The sequence below is a fragment of the Haliotis rubra genome, unplaced genomic scaffold (assembly GCF_003918875.1).
Source record: "Haliotis rubra isolate DU_JTF1 unplaced genomic scaffold, ASM391887v1 Scf1304, whole genome shotgun sequence".
Lineage (NCBI taxonomy): Eukaryota > Metazoa > Mollusca > Gastropoda > Lepetellida > Haliotidae > Haliotis > Haliotis rubra.
The window spans coordinates 118,546-140,891 of NW_025765231.1; the positions used below are offsets into that span (position 1 = coordinate 118,546).

Consider the following 22,346-nt stretch of genomic DNA (forward strand, 5'->3'; position numbering starts at 1 on the left):
CAGACATTTTGTAGAAATTATTGAGAGTGTCAGTTGCTGCCCTTAAACTTTCTTCACGCCCATCGAGAAATAATTCAGTATCATCTGCATACTGTCCAATTTTATGTTCAGTGTTATTCAATGTAATTCCTTTTATTGCAGTGTTGTTACGGATTATTATTCCTAAAATTTCAGCCACTAAGATGAATATATGGGAGAGACTGGGAGAGCTTCATTTTATAATAAACAATCCAGTGGCAGTTACCATAATGTGTTTAGATAGACACTACATACAGGCATCATCACAAGCATCGCCACCATCTCCATCGCTGTTGCTGCTGTTGTTACTACCACTACTACTGCTACTACTACCACTACCCCTACTTTATCATGTTCATAATTATAACGCGCCACGTGCGCATATTACCAGCAGAACTGCAGAGCTCGACAGTTTAGATACATCAGTCCAATTATGTCACAGCTTTAAACTGTATTTAGGATGAATGGCTCAAGGGCCAAAGCTACGAAAACCTTACCTCGTGAGTGCGGAAATAAATTCAAAGTACTACAATATTCTATAAAACATACATGCAAGTTGCTTTCAGTTTTTTTCAGGTAAAAGAAATAGCAACAGGAGCTGTATCTCACCTGGCTATGTATTCTCAGAGACATCCAATGCACTGACATACGGATAGACGTGCTACTTCTATACTTACTTTATATCCCCATGGTCCTTGTATGGTGATATCCTGTTTTTATAATATTTATTATTATTGTGTTGTCATCTATAGTTAAAACGTTTTAGAGTTCATTACTAGTTTTAAATTGAAATTTGTGATAAATAAGTTGTTTTACTGTCCTTCGTTGAAGGGTTATATAATTTATCTTCATTTATTATGAAATTACAACTTGTTTTTAGTCACGATATGGCTGAAATATTGCCGATGTAACTTAAAATCTTAACTCACTCACTATACTTACTTTATACAAAGTGAATAAGTGAGTTTAGTTTAACGTCGTTTTTAAGCAGTATTCTAGCAATATAACGGCGGGGTACATCAAAAATGGGCTTCACACATTGTACCGATGTAGGGAATAGAACCCGGGTCTTCGTTGCGAACGCTTTGACCACTAGGCTACCCCACAGCCCACGTCATACAAAGGTTTTACACCAGACCTCATGAGCTTCTTAGGAGAAAATATTTTCAAAAAGCAGAACATTTTTTATTGAATCACAAAAGACACAGTTAATTCCAAATGAGATTCATAAACTCATGTCATCGTCTGCACAATCACTATTTCACCGTTCGAGATGTTTACACAAAAATAAGGCATTTTGAGATCATGCAAGAGTATTGAACAGGTGCCATAAATAATGTTTTCACTGAAACTGCTGAGACGGCCATGCCTAGTATCAGATTCGAACCTCTGGAAAGAAAAGAATAATCAGTAATGGAAACAAATTCCAGTTTCACTGGCCATATTAGATCGACGGACGGCGGACATAAATGCCTGAGCTTGAACTCCCTGAGCTTTCAGTGACATTGTCTTTAGAAAAACCTTCTTTCACACGTGAATACCGTACGTGAATGGTGCCAATGTCCGAAATGGCTGTGTAGGTCATGACCTCGATCTATACAGCGAGGACATGACTGAGGGTAGGATCACTAACTACGGAAACCTGTTGGGATCATTTATAGTAAAACACAGGCAACACCGTGCTGGATAGTTGCTCAATGCTGCCTAAACACTACCCCACTTATTCACACAAAGTGATTAAACTCTGGGAATGGCTTTCATGACGAATGGTCTTGGAGAATGGGTTAAGCCCATGATTCCATCCAAAGAGGGCATCTGGCCATCCATTGGGACGAACTTGAACCTCTGGACCATGGTGGTCAGGAAGAGGAACAACTCCATCCGGGCCATCGACTCACCCAGACAAGCTCTTCGACCTGAAACGTTTCAAACATTTGGGTTTACATCTTCCACATTGAAATGTGTCAGGCAGAAGAAGATAAAAGTATTGTACAAAGTAAGTGTTAATTTTTCTTACATACAACTCACCTATAGAGAATGGAATGAACTCATCTTTCTTTACAATCTTGCCGCTGTCGTCAAGGAAACGGTCAGGCCGGAAGTTGTCTGGGTCCCCCCATACATCCGGGTCTTGCAGGACGGAATCAGTCATCGGTATGACAAGGGTCTCTTTTGGGAACGTGAAGCCCCTGAACTGGACATCGTTGGGAACGGCGTGTGGGAGAGCTGTAGGGGCGATATCAGCTCGTCTCAAGACTTCCATAATCGTTGCCTCCACGTAGGGCAGGCTGGTCTTGTCCTTCATTGACGGACGCCTACTCTGGCCGATATTTTCCTGGATCTCTTGGAAACACTTTTCCTGTATTTCCGGATAGCGGAGAAAGTAAGCCAGTGTCCATCGAATTGTAGTGGCAGTAGTTTCTGTTCCGGCCACAAAGAGGTCCGTGATAACCATCGTTAGATTCTCCACTGAAAAAGAATATAAACCGAATCAAACAGGTATTTTTAGTTCAGACGTCGCAACTCTGTGTTCTGATATGCCCCTTTAATGTACCAGGAAGCGTTGACCGGGGTGTGGTTTCGATGAAATACGTTATTTGGGGATTAACACAGTAAATTCTTTAGCTTGTCCCAGTGCCATAGTAAAGTATTAATTCGGTTCTGGACTGTCGAATACCTAACCCCAATCCCGCCCTACCCTCCACTCTTGCTCCAGACATTATTATGTACAACAAATATAGGTTCGTTCATACTTACTGTCCATTGTCGTGTCCTCTTCTTTTCCTGTCCGAAGTCTCATTTCCTTGATGTAAGCGTGCGTAAAGTCATCCACATTTTCATCGTCCTGATTCTGCAGGTGCTCCTTTACCATAGGTTTTATAAAAAGTGAAATAATTGTATCGACATTCTGCATTGTCACCTTAAATTTGAACGGATCCCCTGGCAGAAAACGCATAATAGGCAGTACATTCAACACTCCAGCCGCGCCTACATTGGCAAATTTTCTTCCATAGCTTTCATGAATTTAATGAAAAGCGGGTCGGTATATTCAAATCGCTTTCCGAAAACAGTGGAGCAGATGACATTGGACACAGCGTTGTGCACCAGACGTGTGCAGTCAAACCCCTGTCCCCGTTCCGTCTCGAAGGCCTCGAGTAACTGTGAGATTTCTTCGTGTATTTTGTCCTCCATGATGTTCCTGCCTGCTCCAAACTCCCCTGAGAGTGTTGAGGGCGAAGCGTCTTTGTTCACGCCAGACAATTCCGGAGGTTCCAGCCAATCCTGCATGAAAAACGTATTAATAGAATAAACACAACCACAAAGGTTGGTATACTCACTCACAAAGCCTTTCAAGAAAACAAAAGCTGAATATGTTAAATATTTCAAAATGTTTTAATCATGCTGTTTGAATACAGCCTTTGTAATTTGCATCATGTAAAGACATGTACATTTGTTCGACCCATCGGGCTACTAATATGCTGATTTGTAAAACAGAAAACTGTTGTACCAAACAAGTGTTGGTAAATTCTGAAATAAATAATTTTCCTATACGGTTCCCATTAACCACCATGTGCCCACAGGGGGTTTTACAGAACTATTTCAAACGTCAAAAAAATCATCACTTACGTTGTGTGAGTATTATAGAATGTATAGAGTGTGTCGGGTATTTTAGCTAATGTATTACGTGTGAATACTGTGCTGTTTTTTTTACTATTATAGAATGTATAGAGTGTGTCAAGTATTTTAACTAATGTATAACAAGTGAATTCTGAGATGTTTTGTGTCTATTACAGAATGTATAGGGTGTGTCGGGTACCTTAACTAATGTATTACAAGTGAATTCTGAGATGTTTTGTGTCTATTATAGAATGTATAGGGTGTGTCGGGTATCTTAACTAATGTATTTCGTTATGATCACGATGCTGTTTTGGACTGTTACAGACTGTAACAGAACTCCCACTGGGTTGATGTGTAGAGTATTATACAATTACCTTAGTCTGTACACTTTTCAATTTGTATCGTGATGAATGTAGTCTGTGTAACGAATATACATGTGACGTTTATGTACTTTGATAGCTGACTGCATTGTTTACATGTTCTAATAATTAATTGTAAACCGTACTATCATTGACTGATTATGTAAAAAAGCATCCTGTGACTGGTGTGTAATAAGCTCCTCGTTTATTTACTCAGGTGTTGTGTTGTGTGTGGGTTGGTATGGGCAGACCTCTTGCCAAGCGAGATGATTCCCCAACACTTGCGGTATTTGCTTGGATATATACCACCCATCAAAAGTTTAGACTCACTTAAAGCATTCACTATATCTTATGCATATGCATATGATTACATCGAAGATGAATTTCTCCACTAACTTGAAGGAACCAACTGCAAACTTTATGCAGATGAATTGCACGAGGATCATGCATCAAATTGCTGAAAAGCATGTGCAAATATCGTGCATGTGAACAGCTGCGTTTTGGGGTAAAGTTTACTTAAGAAATTCGTCAATTATCACTGAGTTTCATCATTTATGGAACTCATGACAATAATGTTTCCAACGTTACGAATTTGTGTTACAATACATCAGCTCATGTGTAAACAGTTCCTTTAAACAGTATGGAATATGTTGCAAAATCTAATTTAGAACAGTCGCCTGAAGTAAGTGGCTATATTTTTACTCTAGTGAGTCTAAACTTTTGATGGGCAGTATAGATGTAAAAGCTATTTCGGACAAACGGAAATACGTATCATGATTGACAGGAATATATACTTATTAAATCCTTTATCCACTGCCGAAGGGTCACGTCCCGACAACAAGAATTCCACGAATGTGTAGCTGTCGGGCAGCCCCCGTGTCGTATTACGGTACATGAATGCTGTCCTTCAGTATCTAGCAAGGCATTCAGCTTCCGCGGCCAAGGCTATAATCCAGACATAATTACACACAGTTGACATTCACATAGCGGTGATGATAATAATAACAGTTAAGCTCCTGTTATTTCACTTGTCCCACAGTCAACATTATTTTCACCACTGCCTTGTTCTCCCTGCAATGCTAAATCCATAAATGAAGTAAGTCTAGGTTTCCCCAGGTTCAAAATTTTCCATCTTACTAACGCTCCTTTTCAATTTAAATGGGTGAGTATGGTTTTTAGCCGCTTTTAGCAATATTCCAGCAATATCTCGGCGGGGACACCAGAAATGGGCTTGACACATTGTACCCATGTGGGGAATCGAACGCGGGTCCTCGGCGTGACGGGGAACGCTTTAACCACTAGTCTACCGCACCGTCCCACTTCAAATGGGTTTGTTTGTTACTATAAAATTATATCGATTTAGAGACTAAGCGTCCAATTATTATCAGATTCAAACGAGGTTGGGAAAATGGACATCTTTAATTAATGATCCTTAATTTCATATTTTGATCATGTTTGAGTGAGTGAGTGAGTTTAGTTTTACGCCGCACTCAACAATATTCCAGCTATATGGCGGCGGTCTGTAAATAATTGAGTCTGGACCAGACAATCAAGTGATCATGTATAAACCCAACCTCGATACTCTCCAGGGTATACGTTACGATCACTCTCCACTATACCCTGGATGCATCCACGGCTTGGCCCGGTGATTTATTCCCTCCCTTGGCTTGCTTTTTATCCAATCAGGTGTCTAAGCTGGGAAGTTGAGCAAACCAATCACAACTCACTTTCGCTTCTTTAATTATCTAACCGTTTAATCTTAGCAACACAATTGATGCAGGGGTACTCAGAAGGAGTTCTTTCATATATTTTATTAAAGTTCCAGATCTATCAATTTGTCTGTATGTGGCACTACGAACAAACCTTCGCGACTGCGACCGCTATCTTGTTGACACTGGCAAGCTTGGATGTAACGGCGGCTTAGCTGATTGGCTACTGTGAGAATGAGGGAGGTAATATAATTATCGGGCCAAGCCGTGGATGCATCCAGGGTATAGTGGAGACGTATACCCTGGAGATTATCGAGGATGGTATAGAGCCCGCTATTTCCATTATAGTATTATCAGGAGCTTTAGTGGTCACATACACCAGATTCACCCTTGAAGATCCAGGTTAGAATTGATCTTGATATAAATGATGATGTCGTAGTCATGAACGATATAAAATACAACATGTACATGTATTTGCCATAGGAATAATATTCCCATATACGTCAATGTTACAAACACATTGTTACCACTCGGTTGTATTTGATGCTATGTTTATCATAGATTGTTTGTTGTTATATGTCGGCGGTCTCTAAATAATCAAGTCTGCACCAGACAATCCAGTGATCAACAGAATGAGCATCGATCTATACAATTATGATACGATAACATGTGTCAACCAAGTCGAGTCTTACCACCCAATCCCCTTAGTTGCATCTTACGATAGGCATTCGTTACTGAAGTTCAATTCTATTCAAGTCCGTTTATCAAAGATCATTCCTAATTAGAAGCGGTTCATTTTTTATGACTGTCTTTATCCTCGGTGGGGAAGGAGTACGTTTTACTTGTGAATTTCACGGGATGGGGAAGTATAGTCATCTGCCTTAGGATCCACAAACTACGACTATTTCTGTCATATTCTGTGGCTAGTGGCTGAGTGAGTTTAGTTTTACGCCGCTCTTGGCAATTTTCAGCAATATCACGGCGGGGGACACCAGAAATGAGTTTCACACATTGTACCTGGGGAATAGAACCCGGTCTTCGACGTGAGAGCGAACGTTTAACCACGCCCTATTCTGTGGCCAAATCTAAAGATAACTTATTACATGCATATGACTGAAAATTGTTTTAACTGAGAAAAGTGTAAATGTTGTATAGACGTTTAGAGAAATAATGTGACCGGTATTTTCCAGTGCGGTGATGTTTTCATTTCACTTATTCGTTGCTAAAGTTTCCTTATTTTTTTTCTTCGTGTGTCAGTGTCTACCTGTATTTCTGGAAATGGATGCTTTTGGACAAGGATGTTAAAGGGCAAGACTAACGCTTGGTCGCTGAAAACAACCCAAATAATTCCTTATAAATTGAAACATTGCTCCAGTGAGATGGGAGAAGTCTATCTCACGGTCACAAGACCACCTTATATTCCCTTCCGTCCAGCCCTTTCTGTAATGAATACAATACACGTTTATTTGGATAACAGGCATTTACAAGTTGGACGACCATGAATACATGACAGGTTTTTATGGATAACAACTTCTGTTTATTCTTTACACGACGTTTCAGAGCTAAGTCTTGCTCCTTCATCAGGTGGATGAGCAAGATGAAGGAGCAAGAATTAGCTCTGAAACGTCGTATAAAGAATAAACACAAGTTGTTATGCATAAAAACCTGTCATGCATTCATGGTCGTCCAACTTGTAAATGCCTTTCAAAACTTCCTTCCTGTAATGCCAAAGTCCTAAATAAGCAAGTTTAGATGTTGTGGTAGTTGTAAGCGCCATTCTACACCTGGCACATTTTTCGCAATAATAATTGCTTTATATTGTTTGTAATTAGATCAGCATCAAACGTATTTAGAAATGTCACCATGGCATGTAAGACCAGAGTCTCCCTCATCATTCCGTGTTGACATTTGATTCGTCACTCCACTTATCTAACACTGTTGTCAGCATCAATTGTGACTAGCAGGATTTGAAACTGATCTGTACGAATATGTGTAAGGTCACAGAGCGAAAGGGACGGTGGGGAAGCCTAGTGGTAGACTAAGGCTTAGTCTCTGAATATATATAATTTTGATAGTAACAAACACGCCCATTTGTATTGAAATGGAGCCCTAGGGAGACCAGAACCTGTAGAAATCTAGACTTGCGTTATTTGGAGCTTTAGCACTGCAGAGAGAGCTAGGCAGTAGGGAACCCCACGCATCCCAAGGAGGGATAGGTCTGCTGACATGCCAACCGGCGAAGGCGACCTCCAAAGCATCAAACACAAGAACAAGAAGCAGTAGGGAAATTAATGTGGTTCACGGACTGTGAGACAGACTAGCCTAGTGGTTGAAGCGTTCGCTTGTCACGCCGAAGGCCCTCTTGGGTACAATGTGTGAAGCCCATTTCTGGTGTCCTCGGCTACGATGTTGCTGGAATACGCTAAAGGCGGCGTAAAACCATACTCATTCACATATCACAACAGAGCGGAAACGCAACGGTATTATATTGGCATTGTCTGGTAATGCCTAGGGGATCGCTTGCCATGCCCCAGACACTACACAGAAAGAGAGTTCGATAGACTCACAGTCCCTGAACCACATTATTTTCACTACTGCCAAGCCCTCCCTCTAATGCTAAATCTCCAAATCAAGCAAATCTAGACTTCCTCAGGTTCTTAATCTCCAATCTCACTGGGGCTTCTCAATCTAAATGGTTTATGTCTTACTATCAAAATTACATTCAGAGACTAAGTGTTAGTCTAAGGGCCTGTTCTATTATTGCGCAACTGGTTTTGGTTACTGAAACTGCTTTCTCCTGTTATAAACGAGTGTCCAGTTTCGGATACATGGTTTCAAAGTGAAACTAGTTTCTTGATTTATAAACGAGTCGATGGTTTCACCATCCGGTTTCAAATTGGATACAAAATAATTGACTCAGCTACTATATATGTGGAACGAATTGGATGACAGCATTGCCGAAGGTAATATTTTTTGTCATTTTATCAGGGAATTAACAAATAGTAAAGAGATGAGATGCTTTTGGAGGTAAATATTTGCCTATATGTAATTATACTGTTACAAGTAATTATATATATACAAGTTACATAAAATAGTCATGTTCAATAGATAAATAATAGTTCCTAGTTCTCAGATGATTTTTATCATTATTTTGGTTACAGAAACTGCTGCTCTATTTTGCCACCAAGATCAGCTGAACTTCGTTTCCGCCATGTTTATTGTGAGAGAACGCGAAACTGAAACTGGGAAATTTGCCTCGGAGATGGTTTCGTAGTTTCAGAACCCAGTTTTAGGTTTCGATATAATCGAGTGCATGGTTTTCCAGAAACCAAAACCGGTTTAGCATAATTGACTAGGCCCTCAGGGTTCGAATGTAAGGGAACGTTTCACTGTGACGTCAGGTCGGTAAGTTCTGGAATCAGAGTATGGTTTTATGCTCAATGTGTCTAATGTTGCAAGTATCTTTTAGATACTTGTATAAATAGGCGTTATAAATGATTTGATCATATATATACTGCACGGCACGGGGGTTTGGTATCAAGTTCTAATGTGAGTGAGTGAGTTTACTTTTACGCCGCTTTCAGCAATATTCAAGCAATATCACGGCGGGGGACACCAGAAACGGGCTTTACACATTGTGCCCATAACAAAAGTGAACTGTGTCAAAATTTTAATGATAGTTTGTTAAACAACTTTTTTATTTTTAGGTCATAAATTCTGCAAAAAAATCACAGAGTTGGTCTGATGTTTTGATTACGATCAGCGTTTCATTGAGCAGTCTATGTTAGTTGTTTTCGAGTTAGATTGCAATTCACCAGAAATGGACTTAACACATTGTACCTATGTGGGAAATCGAACACGGGTCTTCCGCGTGACGAATGAACGCTTTAACCACTAGGCTACCCAAACGCCCCCTCTAATGTACACAAACATAATAGTATTAAGCAATGCCCAATATATTTCAGACCTCTAGAACTCAAGAGATATGTTGTATCATAGACATACATTTCCAATCCCATTTCGTCATGTTGGTATTTACAGACAATAGACATGGGATACAGCTAAGTGCGGCATAAAACTAAACTCAATAAATCACTCGTCATAATGGAAATCTCAGTGTTCATATCAACAGACCGGACACTATAGTCTGTTTGCAGTGAAAACGTACCGATGAATTTCGCTTTATACATAAAAGTAAATCAAATAAAGTGAAATTAAGATTGCGAATCCTCATAATTTTACCTTGCCAACTGAACATTTAAATGTCAGAATTTTATTCAACTTACGATCAAAGTTGTTTACAAACGATCTTAGTTTCAAATCGCTATTATTGAATTGTATTACAAGGGGGTATGCACATTAAATGAAACACCGAGAACAAGTAGGGTTGATCTAAGTTAACGCTCATCACGTACCGCACGTGCATTTGTTTCACTGTTCCAACTAATGCGCTTTCCCCCTTTTAATACAAACCAATAATAACGATTTGAATCTATGATCGTTTGTTAAACAACTTTTATCGTAAGTTGAGTAAACTTTTGACATTTAAATGTTCAGTTAGCAAATGTATAATTGGCAAGGTAATATAATGACGATTCGCAATCTTAATTTCACTTTATTTGATTAACTTTTTGGTTTAAAGTGAAATTCATCGGTACGTTTTCACTGCAAACAGACTATAGCAAAGTTAATTTATCCATGCATAGGTGATGGCATAAGCAGCCGATTGCTAGAATCTGATGAATTTTGGGTCACACAGTCCGACAGAAAGAACACGCTTCCCTCCTGAACTGACACAAATGCGCAACCCAAGGCAACATGTGGAGAAGGTATTTGAGTTGAAGTTTTAGGTCAAATAAAGGTCAAAGTGTGAAGATTCTAAACCATTAGAAATTGCAGTATTCAGTTAACATTTGTAATGGGCATGGGTTACATTACGGCACCTACCTTTCCCCTTTGCAATGAAGTCATTTATCAATGAGTGAGGTCTGTCAGAAAAAATGTCGGCGTTCTTGACAAAGGCGTCTTTCAGAGTATTGTAGCCGTTGAGGACGATCACTGGTGTGTTGAACATGTACACACAGAAGATGTCGCCATATTGTTGCCTGAGTTTCCTAAACGTGATCCGGGGATCTGAGCCCATGGAGAGGGCATTTCCCACAAACGGGAGGAGAGGGGGACCGGGAGGGAGCCCAGAGGGCCGCCGCGTTAACAGCCATAACAAAACTAGCACGGCCACACACAGCAACACAGTTGTAGGACTGAAGGGGAAGAAGGCGAATATATCCACCATTGTCTGATAATGTCCATGTACCAGTTCCAAACTGAAGATGTCTTTAGAGGGGTACCTTATGGACCCACGTGTACCCTTTCAGACAATAGACTGGATAAATAAACGTACTCCCACAACTGTCGTAGTTACTCCTCGGCTAACACAACACTGTGGTTTAGGTTTAACTATTGTGACCGCGAACTCTCAAGTCACGTGACAGCCAGCTGATGTCGTCTGCTTGGGGGTTGATTCTCTGTATGCCTCTGCTATTCTCCTTCATGCGGGTATTTACTGGATGAAAGGTTTCACCTATATTGGATTCACCACATTAACAGTATATATGTAGGTCATTCGTTCAGGGGTTGCTTTTTGAAGGCATTGCCCGGGCATGGCTGAGCCAAGGCGAAACAACGATATTATTGGCTATTTACTTGATTATCACAGAAGTTCAAATTTCAATTACATGACGCAAGGGTTCTCCCGTTTAATGTTATCAACAAAATACACACCAATCACTGTATTTCACAAATGGAACTGATGCGATTGGAAGTTTGATTTGCATTGAAGAAACCCTATGTGGTAGGGTACCTATGTACTTTGGAAGAGAGGGTACGGATCGATTGTTTTTTTCACGAGATGGCCAAATGGATAAGTAAGGAATGATACCATTTCCTACCCGTATCTTATAGTATTTCGATTCGGTAAATGCCAGGCTTCCAAATGGGCCTTCCAAATTTCAAGCTATTTCAATAGTGATGCATTGCATACAGACCCACAGTGAAGTGCGGCCCCTATGCACCTTTTTACTTTATTAGATGACCAAATGGATACCAAATGTGCCACCCAGACTCCAGGTTATTTCTATATGGACACCACCCAAATCTGCCATTCATTTCAGTATGCCGTGTTTCGTTTAAGGGGGGCTAGGAGGCGACTCTTGATACGTTAATTCAGGGTATTGAGGGGGTTTAGAGTGGGAAGGGAATAGGGGACTTTCAGTTGATAGGGGTAGATGATTTGCTTGTGTGGGTATCTAGCATTTGGTTTATGTTCATGCTATTATTCTTATACAAATGTAGTAATGTTTGTTTCGTGCGTATCAGCGCAGTATAATTACCGTTGGTTTTATATTGTGGATAACATTGACCCAAACATAATCTTTTAATTTTCGTTATAGGCCACCGGTTTGTATAAAAATAATAAGTCACGTGTAAATGTCTTATTCAGAATAACCTACAGTGAAGCTATATAGTAAAATGCATCAGAGAATTCAAAAGCAAACACACATAAATATGCAGAATCTGTAAAGTGAGCGAGTGAGTTAAAAATTAAAGTCGCATCGGCATTGGTGGGTTGGTAGTTGCTTTACGCCACACTCGCAGTATGGCGGCGGTTTGTAAACAATCGAGTCTGGACCAAGCATGGGCGCATTGTTTCAGCCACAGAGCGAAGAGATCAAGGAGACTGTAAAGCGAAGCTATTATACTTGGATGTAGGTAACCAGAACCAACATATATGAGTGGGCAGGGTGATATGCAGTAGGGCATACTGGCCAAATAATGTAAAGGTGAATAAAGCAAAAAAAATAAATCGATTTCTACTTTGGGGAGATCCTGTGTAAGTCTAGGTCTCTCGAGCCCGGATTCTTTAGCTTTAAGACTGTCTCGACGCAACACAGCTGTTTCTGAAAGGGTGATAAAATTCAAAACACCGTGATGTGTGTCAGTTAACTGGGTCATTGGAGTAGCACATGTGCCGCTCCGTTCAATGTTATGAGTCTTCCCTGTATGAGCGAAGCTGAATCAAGCGGCTGAACGTTGAACGTGCAAGTCACGTGACAGAAAGCTGACGTCGTCCGCTTTAGGGTCGATTCGCTGTCTGCCTCTGCTATACTCTTTCATGCGGGTATCTACGGAATGCGAGATTTCACCTACATAAGATTCTCTACATTAACTGTAGGCCTATATTTTGTAGGTCACTCCTTTGGTGGTTCCCTTTTGAAGGGATTGCAAGGCGGGCCAACGATCAAGTTGAGTCGTTGCCGGCAGGGGTACTACAGAGGTTTACCCCAGGTTCTGTAAACAGAAACGTACCCTATAGTCCGTTTGGCTGAAACTCGGACCTATGAATTGTAATCTAACTCGAAAACTGCTACACATATAGTACTCAATGAAACACTGATCATAATCAAAACATCAGACCAAATTTATGTCCTAAAAATAAAAAAACTATCATGAAAGTCTTGACACAGTTCACGATTTGATACGAGGGAGGGGTGCAAAGAAAGGAACAGCCAGGTGTGCAAAAAAAGGATGGAGACTACACTGCACAGGTTAATGAACCAATGACATTGTCGGCACTTGCTGCACGTGCTCCGCGTACACCTGGCTCTTCCTCCCTTTGCAGTCCTCCCTCGTAACAAATAGTGAACTGTGTCAAAAGTTTAATGATAGTTTGTTAAACAACTTTGTTATTTTTAGGTCATAAATTCTGCAAAAAAATCACAGAGTTGGTCTGATGTTTTGATTATGATCAGCGTTTCATTGAGCAGTCTATGTTTAGTTGTTTTCGAGTTAGATTGCAATTCATCAGTCCAATTTTGAGTCAAACAGACTATAGTCGAAATCAAAATACGGAACCGTACCCTAGGGCGATTCCATTCTGCTTTGTGCCGTCTTCTTGATCGGATCTGTCATAATGTTGTATCAGATGCATTTGACTGCTTTATAATAGAAACGAGCATACATAGTAGCGAATATTTCTCGATGCACTCAGGGATGGAAATACCTTTAAAATTGTTAGTGTATTCCGGAACAGTGGCACATGTAAAATCACTTGCCCTGATATTTTTTTCCACTATACCGGCTGTTTTCTTTTTGATTTTTTAAAATAAACAACATAATTAACATCGGAAAGTCAACTGGACACCGGTACAGTGTGATATACAAATTTGCTTGCCCGACAGGAAAAAACACTGGACTCGGACGTCGGGCAATCGGTTATTTCCACCCCTGTGCAGAATATAGACTCGTTTCCCGTCTAGGGTACAGGTACGTTTCTGTATTTTGACTATGTTTTGGGTACATTTCTGTATACAGTCTACATGACAACACTGGCTTCTAAGCATAACCCCGTAATCCTCTGCTACCCTGGTTCATCACATTGTTGTCTTGTATACGTTCTATACTCTGTGTATCACTTGCTTCCACTGGCCTCCATGTTTATCCCTGTAATCCTCTGTTATCCCGCTATTTGTTATCATCACATTGTTATTCCGCCTTGTCTTGTTAATTAGTCTTGTTGTATATATATATAACCTGTATCGAAACGTCGTGCTCTAGAATAAAAGAAGTTGTCATCCATATATATTTGTTCTATCTTACTTCCAACTTCTAAAGGGGCGGTGGGGTAGCCTAGTGGTTAAAGCGTTGGCTCGTCACGCCGAAGACCCGGGTTCGAATCCCACATGGGTACAATGTGTGAAGCCCATTTCTGGTGTCCCCCGCCGTGATGTTGTTGGAATATTGCTAAAAGCGGCGTAAAACCAAACTCAGTCAGTCAGTCCAACTTCTAAAAAATGCCACTCAAAGATGTCTCATAAACCTTTTAAGGAGAACCATTGCCACCGTATTTTCCCAACTGTTCCTCAAAGGAAAATGCGAATTATACACCCACAATAGCATGCCATCATAACGAGACAAGTGCATGCCAAATTTCAGCTTGCTCTGGCTCGGTGTCTTCTGTCGTGATATTGCTGGGATGTTACTAAAGCGGGAAAAAACCCATACTCACTCACTCATCAAATTAAATAATGAAATACATAATTTGAAGAATATGAATAATTATTGGCCACGGTTTTCAACAGAGGCCCAATCAAAATCAAATTTCAAAATATCGTTAATAGACGGACCTGGGACCACAAATCTGTACATTTTGAAAACAAAGTGTTCAAACCGAGGAATTGTCGCAGCTAGCGTTTTAAATGTAGCTGATGGTAAAAATGAGATTGAAAATATATTATCAGGGATCGTTTGGAACAAGTGAGGGAAGTTTCAATTTCACTGGTTCCTGAGATGTTTACGAGGCACCCGGACAAGAACAAGCCATGACATAAGGTCATGAATTTTCAGTGGGAAAATGTACTGCGTCATGACCTGGATCTGCTAACAACGGAAACCAGTTAGCGACAACTTATCTGATGTACCCAAGGTACATCACCAAGAAACTAGATTTAAATATTTGAACCCCAGATGGTGCCTCGAGATGTTGAATTGTCAGAATGATTTGCCACTAATGTGGGGCATCGACCAATTGGTAATGTTGGGGTGATCAGTTATGTGCCCACTGTGTCTTAGACGTTTTCAGTGAAAACCATTCAACTTTGATTGCTTGAGCCATAATATTTTTTTATTCCAGCATGGGCATAAACAGTTGTACAGGCTTGTTTGAGAAACAAAGTTCAAGAGAGCCACAACGAAAGCGAAGGGAAGTAACTCTATGACTGTAACAAGGCTCAACAGTATACAAAATCAGATGTAATGTATCTGATTAAAGTTGTGCAAGCTTGTTTGAAATACAAAGTTCAAGGCACACTGTTCTGGCTGACTGATATAAATAAGGGTATTTAAGGACCGCGTATGTTATTTGTCGGGCACGCACACACACACACACACACACACGCACGCACGCACGCACGCAGACACACACACATACACAAACACAACACAACACAATCTATAATTAACATCGTGAAGGACGATGTTGCTCGATGCGGCCTAGACAACATTCCCTCGCTGACATAGCATTAATTGGAATTATGAAACAGTTGAGTGTTCTTGGTAATATTAACTACTCTTCATTCTTTAAAATATTTGATGCCAAAGTCAGTCCAATTTTATCATATGGGGCCGAAATTTGGGGAATAACAAAATTTGACGAAATTGAATAAATCCATTTCTACGCATGCAAAAAGTTCCTCCGAGTTAAAATTAACACTATCAACGCAGTGATTTTTGATGAATGCGGTAGGTATCCAATGCACATTTTTACAAGCATTAAAGTTATTAAGTACTGGCTAAAACTGTTGAGTATGCCTTCAAATCGCTTACCCAAGAAGTGTTATAATATGATGTTGTTATATGATAAAGGTGGACAAACAAACTGGGCAACCAATGTTAAAAAGTTTTTATATTCTATTGGTTTTGGAATTACATGGAAGACACAATATGTCGAATCACCTACGTTATTCATACAATCCTTAACGACAAGACTAAAAGATACGTATATTCAAACATGGTGTGAAAGGATGTCCTTATCAAATAAATGCATGTATTATTCATTGTTTAAAAATGCCATAGTTCTTGAGTCATATCTATCCTGTGTTAATGTTAAACAGTTTAGAATAGCACTGGCACGATTCAGATGCTCTTCTCATGATTTGTTGATCGAAAGAGGCAGATATATGAATGTAAAAAGAGAAAATAGAATATGTACACTTTGTAATTTTAACGAAATAGAAGATGAATTACATTTTCTCCTAATATGTCCATTTTATGACCGGTTGCGAACAAAATATATTAAAAGATATTACTATGTCCATCCAAATGTGATAAAATTCTCCTCACTGTTAAGAAGTAAAAATCCAGTTCTTCTCCAAAATATTTCAATGTTCATTTACTATGCTATGATTACCCGATCTAAATTCCTCGCAAATGTAACATAACTTTATGTACTATAGGCCTGTGGCCTTCTCAGTGCAAATAAAGATTATTATTATATCCGATTAAATCCTTCGAATTGCTTTCATGGCGAATGGTCTTGGAGAATGGGTTAAGCCCATGATTCCATCCAAGGATGGCATCTGGCCATCCACGGGGACAAACTTGAACCTTTGGATCATGGTGGTCAGGAAGAGGAACAACTCCATCCGGGCCATCGACTCTCCCAGACACACTCTCCGACCTGAAACATTTCAAACATTTGGGTTTACATCTCCTACATGTGTCCGGAAATACAAAACCTACTCGTATCAGCATCTCTGATACAGAACTAGATCAGCATCTCTGATACAGAACTAGATCAGCATCTCTGATACAGAACTAGATCAGCATCTCTGATACAGAGCTAGATCAGCATCTCTGATACAGAACTAGTTCAGCATCTCTGATACAGAACTAGATCAGCATCTCTGATACAGAACTAGATACGCATCTCTGATACAGAACTAGATCAGCATCTCAGATACAGAAGTAGTTCAGCATCTCTGATACAGAACTAGATCAGCATCTCAGATACAGAACTAGATCAGCATCTCTGATACAGAACTAGATCAGCATCTCAGATACAGAACTAGATCAGCATCTCTGATACAGAGCTAGATCAGCATCTCAGATACAGAACTAGATCAGCATCTCTGATACAGAACTAGATCAGCATCTCAGATACAGAACTAGATCAGCATCTCTGATACAGAACTAGATCAGCATCTCAGATACAGAACTAGATCAGCATCTCTGATACAGAACTAGATCAGCATATCTGATACAGAACTAGATCAGCATCTCTGATACAGAACTAGATCAGCATCTCAGATACAGAACTAGATCAGCATCTCTGATACAGAACTAGATCAGCATCTCAGATACAGAACTAGATCAGCATCTCAGATACAGAACTAGATCAGCATCTCTGATACAGAGCTAGATCAGCATCTCAGATACAGAACTAGATCAGCATCTCTGATACAGAACTAGATCAGCATCTCTGATACAGAACTAGATCAGCATCTCTGATACAGAACTAGATCAGCATCTCAGATACAGAACTAGATCAGCATCTCTGATACAGAACTAGATCAGCATCTCAGATACAGAACTAGATCAGCATCTCTGATACAGAACTAGATCAGCATATCTGATACAGAACTAGATCAGCATCTCTGATACAGAACTAGATGAAGTACGGAGCCACAGAACAATCATAGCACACAATCACAATGTACAGATCGTTTTTCACATTTACAAAAGAATGGAGGATATACACACTACGTTTGCGAATAGTACTTGTATTATTAGTATTCATAAACAAATAAAACTTTCACGTATAAGGATATGTATGGTAATATTGCGGTAGATATGTTGTCCTTAAATCTGTGTAGTGAGGGCATACAAACAAAACGTGGAACGTATCTTCAATTACATTTAATGAACAAATTTAGACACGCCGATATCTCTTTGAATAATAAACTCTGTCAAAAAAGAAACGCAACCCCTGTCCTCAGATATGAAAAATTCGTTTGAATGAAGTTATTGCTTCCAAACTAAATTTTATTCGAATGTATTGAAATTATACACGTAATTAATGAAGATTACCATCCAAACAACTGCATTTGTACGCATAAGTGTATTTTATTGCTTATTCCGTCACAACGCATGAAATGACCCTCATGGTGACTTCGCACAAAAAAAACACATGCAAATCATGAAAATGGCAGTTAATGTAGGGGTGTATAAAAGCCCATGTGCTTTCGTATTATGTTCATTCATTTGTCGCCGAAAAGCTGTGTTAAAATGCCACGATTGAGTGCTGCCGACCGAAATATCGCCATTGGTCGTGTTCAAGCCGGAGAAAGTTTTGGAACTGTTGCACGGCACCTAAATGTTCACAAAACAACGATATCCCGACTTTGGAGCCGCTACAACAACTTCAATTTGACCAACGATCGCCCGAGAAGTGGAAGGCCAGAATCACGACCTCCCTTCAAGATCGGTACATCCGGGTCCATCACCTGCGTAATCGGCATGCCCTACCAACCGTGACTGCCACACAAATACCAGGTTTGAGGAGAGTGTCAGCTCAAACGATTAGGAACCGTCTGAAGAAGCGGGTTTACGTGCCTGTAGACCAGTTGTTGGACCTGTACTACGCCCCTACATCTCCGCCGACGACTCAGGTGGTGCAACAACGTGGGATATGGACTTTACAAAACTGGAGGCGCATCTGGTTTTCTGATGAATCCCGTTTTCTTTTGCAACATCACGACGGAAGAAAAACGTGTGTATAGGAGACGTCATGAACGTTTTGCGCCCATCTGCGTCCGACAGGGGACAGATTTGGCGGAGAAAGCGTTATGGTTTGGGGATCCATCTCATACAACCAGAAATCAGACTTGGTGATCGTTCCAGGGAACCTGACAGCTAACGTTACATCAACCACGTGTTAGAGCTTCACCTTCTCCCGATTATTGACCAACAGACACAGATTTTCAACGGGACAACGCCCGGCCTCATACTGCACGTGCAACAATGAACTTTCTGCAGAATTCCAACGTCAATGTCTTGCCATAGCCCTCTAAATCACCAGACCTCAACCCTATTGAACACCTGTGGGATACTCTGGGTCGACGCGTACGTCAACGTCAGCCGCCGCCACAGACGCTGCAACAGCTCGGCGTTGCACTGCAGGAGTGGAGAGCCATTCCCCAGGAAAGAATCCGGCGTCTTATCCGTTCTTGTCCAAGGAGATGCCGTGCAGTGATTGCAGCTCGTGGTGCTCATACGAGATACTGAGAAAGACGCCCCCCTGGTGACAAACTGGTGTCTGTGAGATGACTTTTGAAATGACAATTTTAAACATGCCCATCTTGGTTATTATTCTGCCAAATTTCAGACTTCTGTCTTAAATAATAAAAATGCTGTGTCGTCTTAAAACTTCAGATCAAAATCTCTAAAATACAGGGGTTGCGTTTCTTTTTTGACAGAGTTTATAATATCTACTCCCGCACGATCATAAAATCATGTAAAGAACATCTAAAATCTGGACAATTAAACAAAGTATTTTCTGAGATATAAATCGTGAAGGTATTGCTCTGTATTTATAAAAAAAGATGTTCTGAGAATGTGTTTTGGTTAATTATGTCACATTAATTACATTAAAGTTTATACTAGCCACATAAAGAAACTGTACATTGTCAAAATATTATCCCAGTTGATAAGTACGATAACAATGTGGAAGGTACATATAAACTTTAATGGAGGGATCATGAGACCATAACAAGTCGGGAGAATTTCAATTAAAAAAGTCAATCACGAGTCCACAAGCGGGACAGGGGTCAAACGACCATGTCACAAGCTCAATAACGGGTATGTCCACCATCGGCATTGAGAACAGCAGTGCATCGACGACGCATAGAGCCTATCAAACGTGCAAGGAAGACTTGTGGGATGGCACGCCAGATTCTCTCAAGTTCTGTTGCAAGGTCAAGGACGTTATCTGGCGGATGAGGTGAGGTGAGGTGAAATTGGGTTTAACGTCGTGCTTGAGAATATTTCGTTCATATGACGACGTGCATGCGTGTGTATGTGTATGTGCGGCTGCTTGTACTAGCCCAGACTGAAGCTGGTTTTATAGTGCTAGCCCACTGAGATACCATGCCGCAGTGAAGCATGAATACCCCACTCAGACACATTATATTGACTCCGAGCCGACCAGTCCTTGTTGTACCCATTAATGCCGAGCGCCAGGCAGGGACCAACAAGTACCATATTTTAACGTCTTTTGGTATGACGCGGTCGGGGATCGAACCCGCGACCTTCCGCTCTCCGGGCGGACGCTCTAACCACTACACCACGGAGGCGGGCCTGGCGGATGAGAAAAACGGCGTAGACGTCGATCCATCTCGTCTCAAACATGCTCTATCGGGGAGAGATCCGGTGAATTTGCAGGCCAAGGCAGTAAGTCAACGTTGTGGTGTTGCAAGAAATCCATAGTAACCCTTGCCGTATGAGGGCGGGCATTGTCCTGTTGGAATGTTAACCCAGGGCCATGACGTTGCAGAAAAGGAATTGCGACAGGTCGAAGAATCTGATCCCTGTAGCCAACACCAGTTAAGTTGCCCTGAACAATCACCAAAGGAGTTCATTGGCGTGCTGTTATTCTACCCCAAATCACCACGGAACCACCACCAAAGGGATTCCTCTCCAAGACACAGGCCTGTGTATAACGTTCTTCCACGCGTCTATAGGCACGTTGACGTCCATCACTATGGGAAATGTTAAACCTGGACTCATCTGTAAAAACAACATTTCTCCACCAAAACAGAGGTCTGCGGACATGATTTTGGCACCACATTCGGCGAGCTTGTCGATGACGTTGTGTCAGGATAGGCCGTATGGCGGGACGTCGTGGTCTGATCCCGTGATTACGTAAACGTTGTCGAACTGTGTTGGGGTGGATACGGCGAAGTCCCTGGATGGTTCGGGCAGTCATCACTGCAGTCTGAAACCTGTGGCGAAGATGGGTCACCCTTATCCATCTGTCCTGTCTTGGCGTTGTTACACGTGGACGTCCAGAACGTGGCCGATCGATGACGTCATTTGTGTTCTGGTAGCGTCTCACCAGTGCAGAAATGGTGTTCCGGTGGCAGTGGAAATGTGCAGCCACTTGTCGTTGAGACATTCCCCCACGGACCATCCCAATGGCCTCCTGACGTCGTGCAGACGTGAGCCTTGGCATGCTATGCGTTTCAATAGCCGTTTAATTTTTTGAACGATCGCAAGGGCAGGGGTTGAGCTTTCCAAAGTGACAGTATTGTGTAGCATTCATTTGCCCAGAATGCACGTGCAACAACGTATTGCACGTCTCAAGGACGAACCCACTGACGTCATGGAAAGTGGCACGTGCATGCATGTTGGATACATGTCACTAATCTCTGAGTTTAAATCCTTATGTGTCTACACAGGTTTGATAAATTTAGATTCTAAATTATTGTATGCACAGTTTCTTTATGTGCCTAGTATAGTTGTTACGGGTCACAAAAGTTTAAAGCGCTGAGTGAGGGTTTGAACTCACACCTGAAGCTTAAGCTGAGGCTTCACCTGTTGAGAGTAGGTGAGAGTTACCTCCTCTTTACTTCCGGTCTGATTCTCGAAGAGTTGAAAAGCTGGTAGTGTGATCTGAATGGTCGTGAGACGTAGCTATTGTTATAAAAGTCCAGAACTGTATAAAAGGTATATAAGGACAAGGTGCTGAGATGCACGACACGCGTACGCCTTTGGGGGCTGCATTGGATTTACGCTCATCTGTCTGCTAACATCGACGTTCCGAGGCCTCGTCATTGAGGTGAGGTGAGGTGAGGTGAAATTGGGTTTAACGTCGTGCTTGAGAATATTTCACTCATATGACGACGTGCATGCGTGTGTATGTGTATGTGCGGCTGCTTGTCCTAGCCCAGACTGAAGCTGGGTTTATAGTGCTAGCCCACTGAGATACCATGCCGCAGTGAAGCATGAATACCCCACTCAGACACATTATACTGACTCCGAGCCGACCAATCCTTGTTGTACCCATTAATGCCGAGCGCCAGGCAGGGAC

The 22,346-nt window shown here is 41.1% G+C and overlaps 1 pseudogene; it reads right to left on the reverse strand.

Annotated features, from left to right (window-relative positions):
• Nucleotides 1-1,187: 1,187 nt before the first annotated feature.
• LOC124267342 lies at nt 1,188-11,222 on the reverse strand (annotated as a pseudogene).
• Between the last annotated feature and the right edge of the window lie 11,124 nt (nt 11,223-22,346).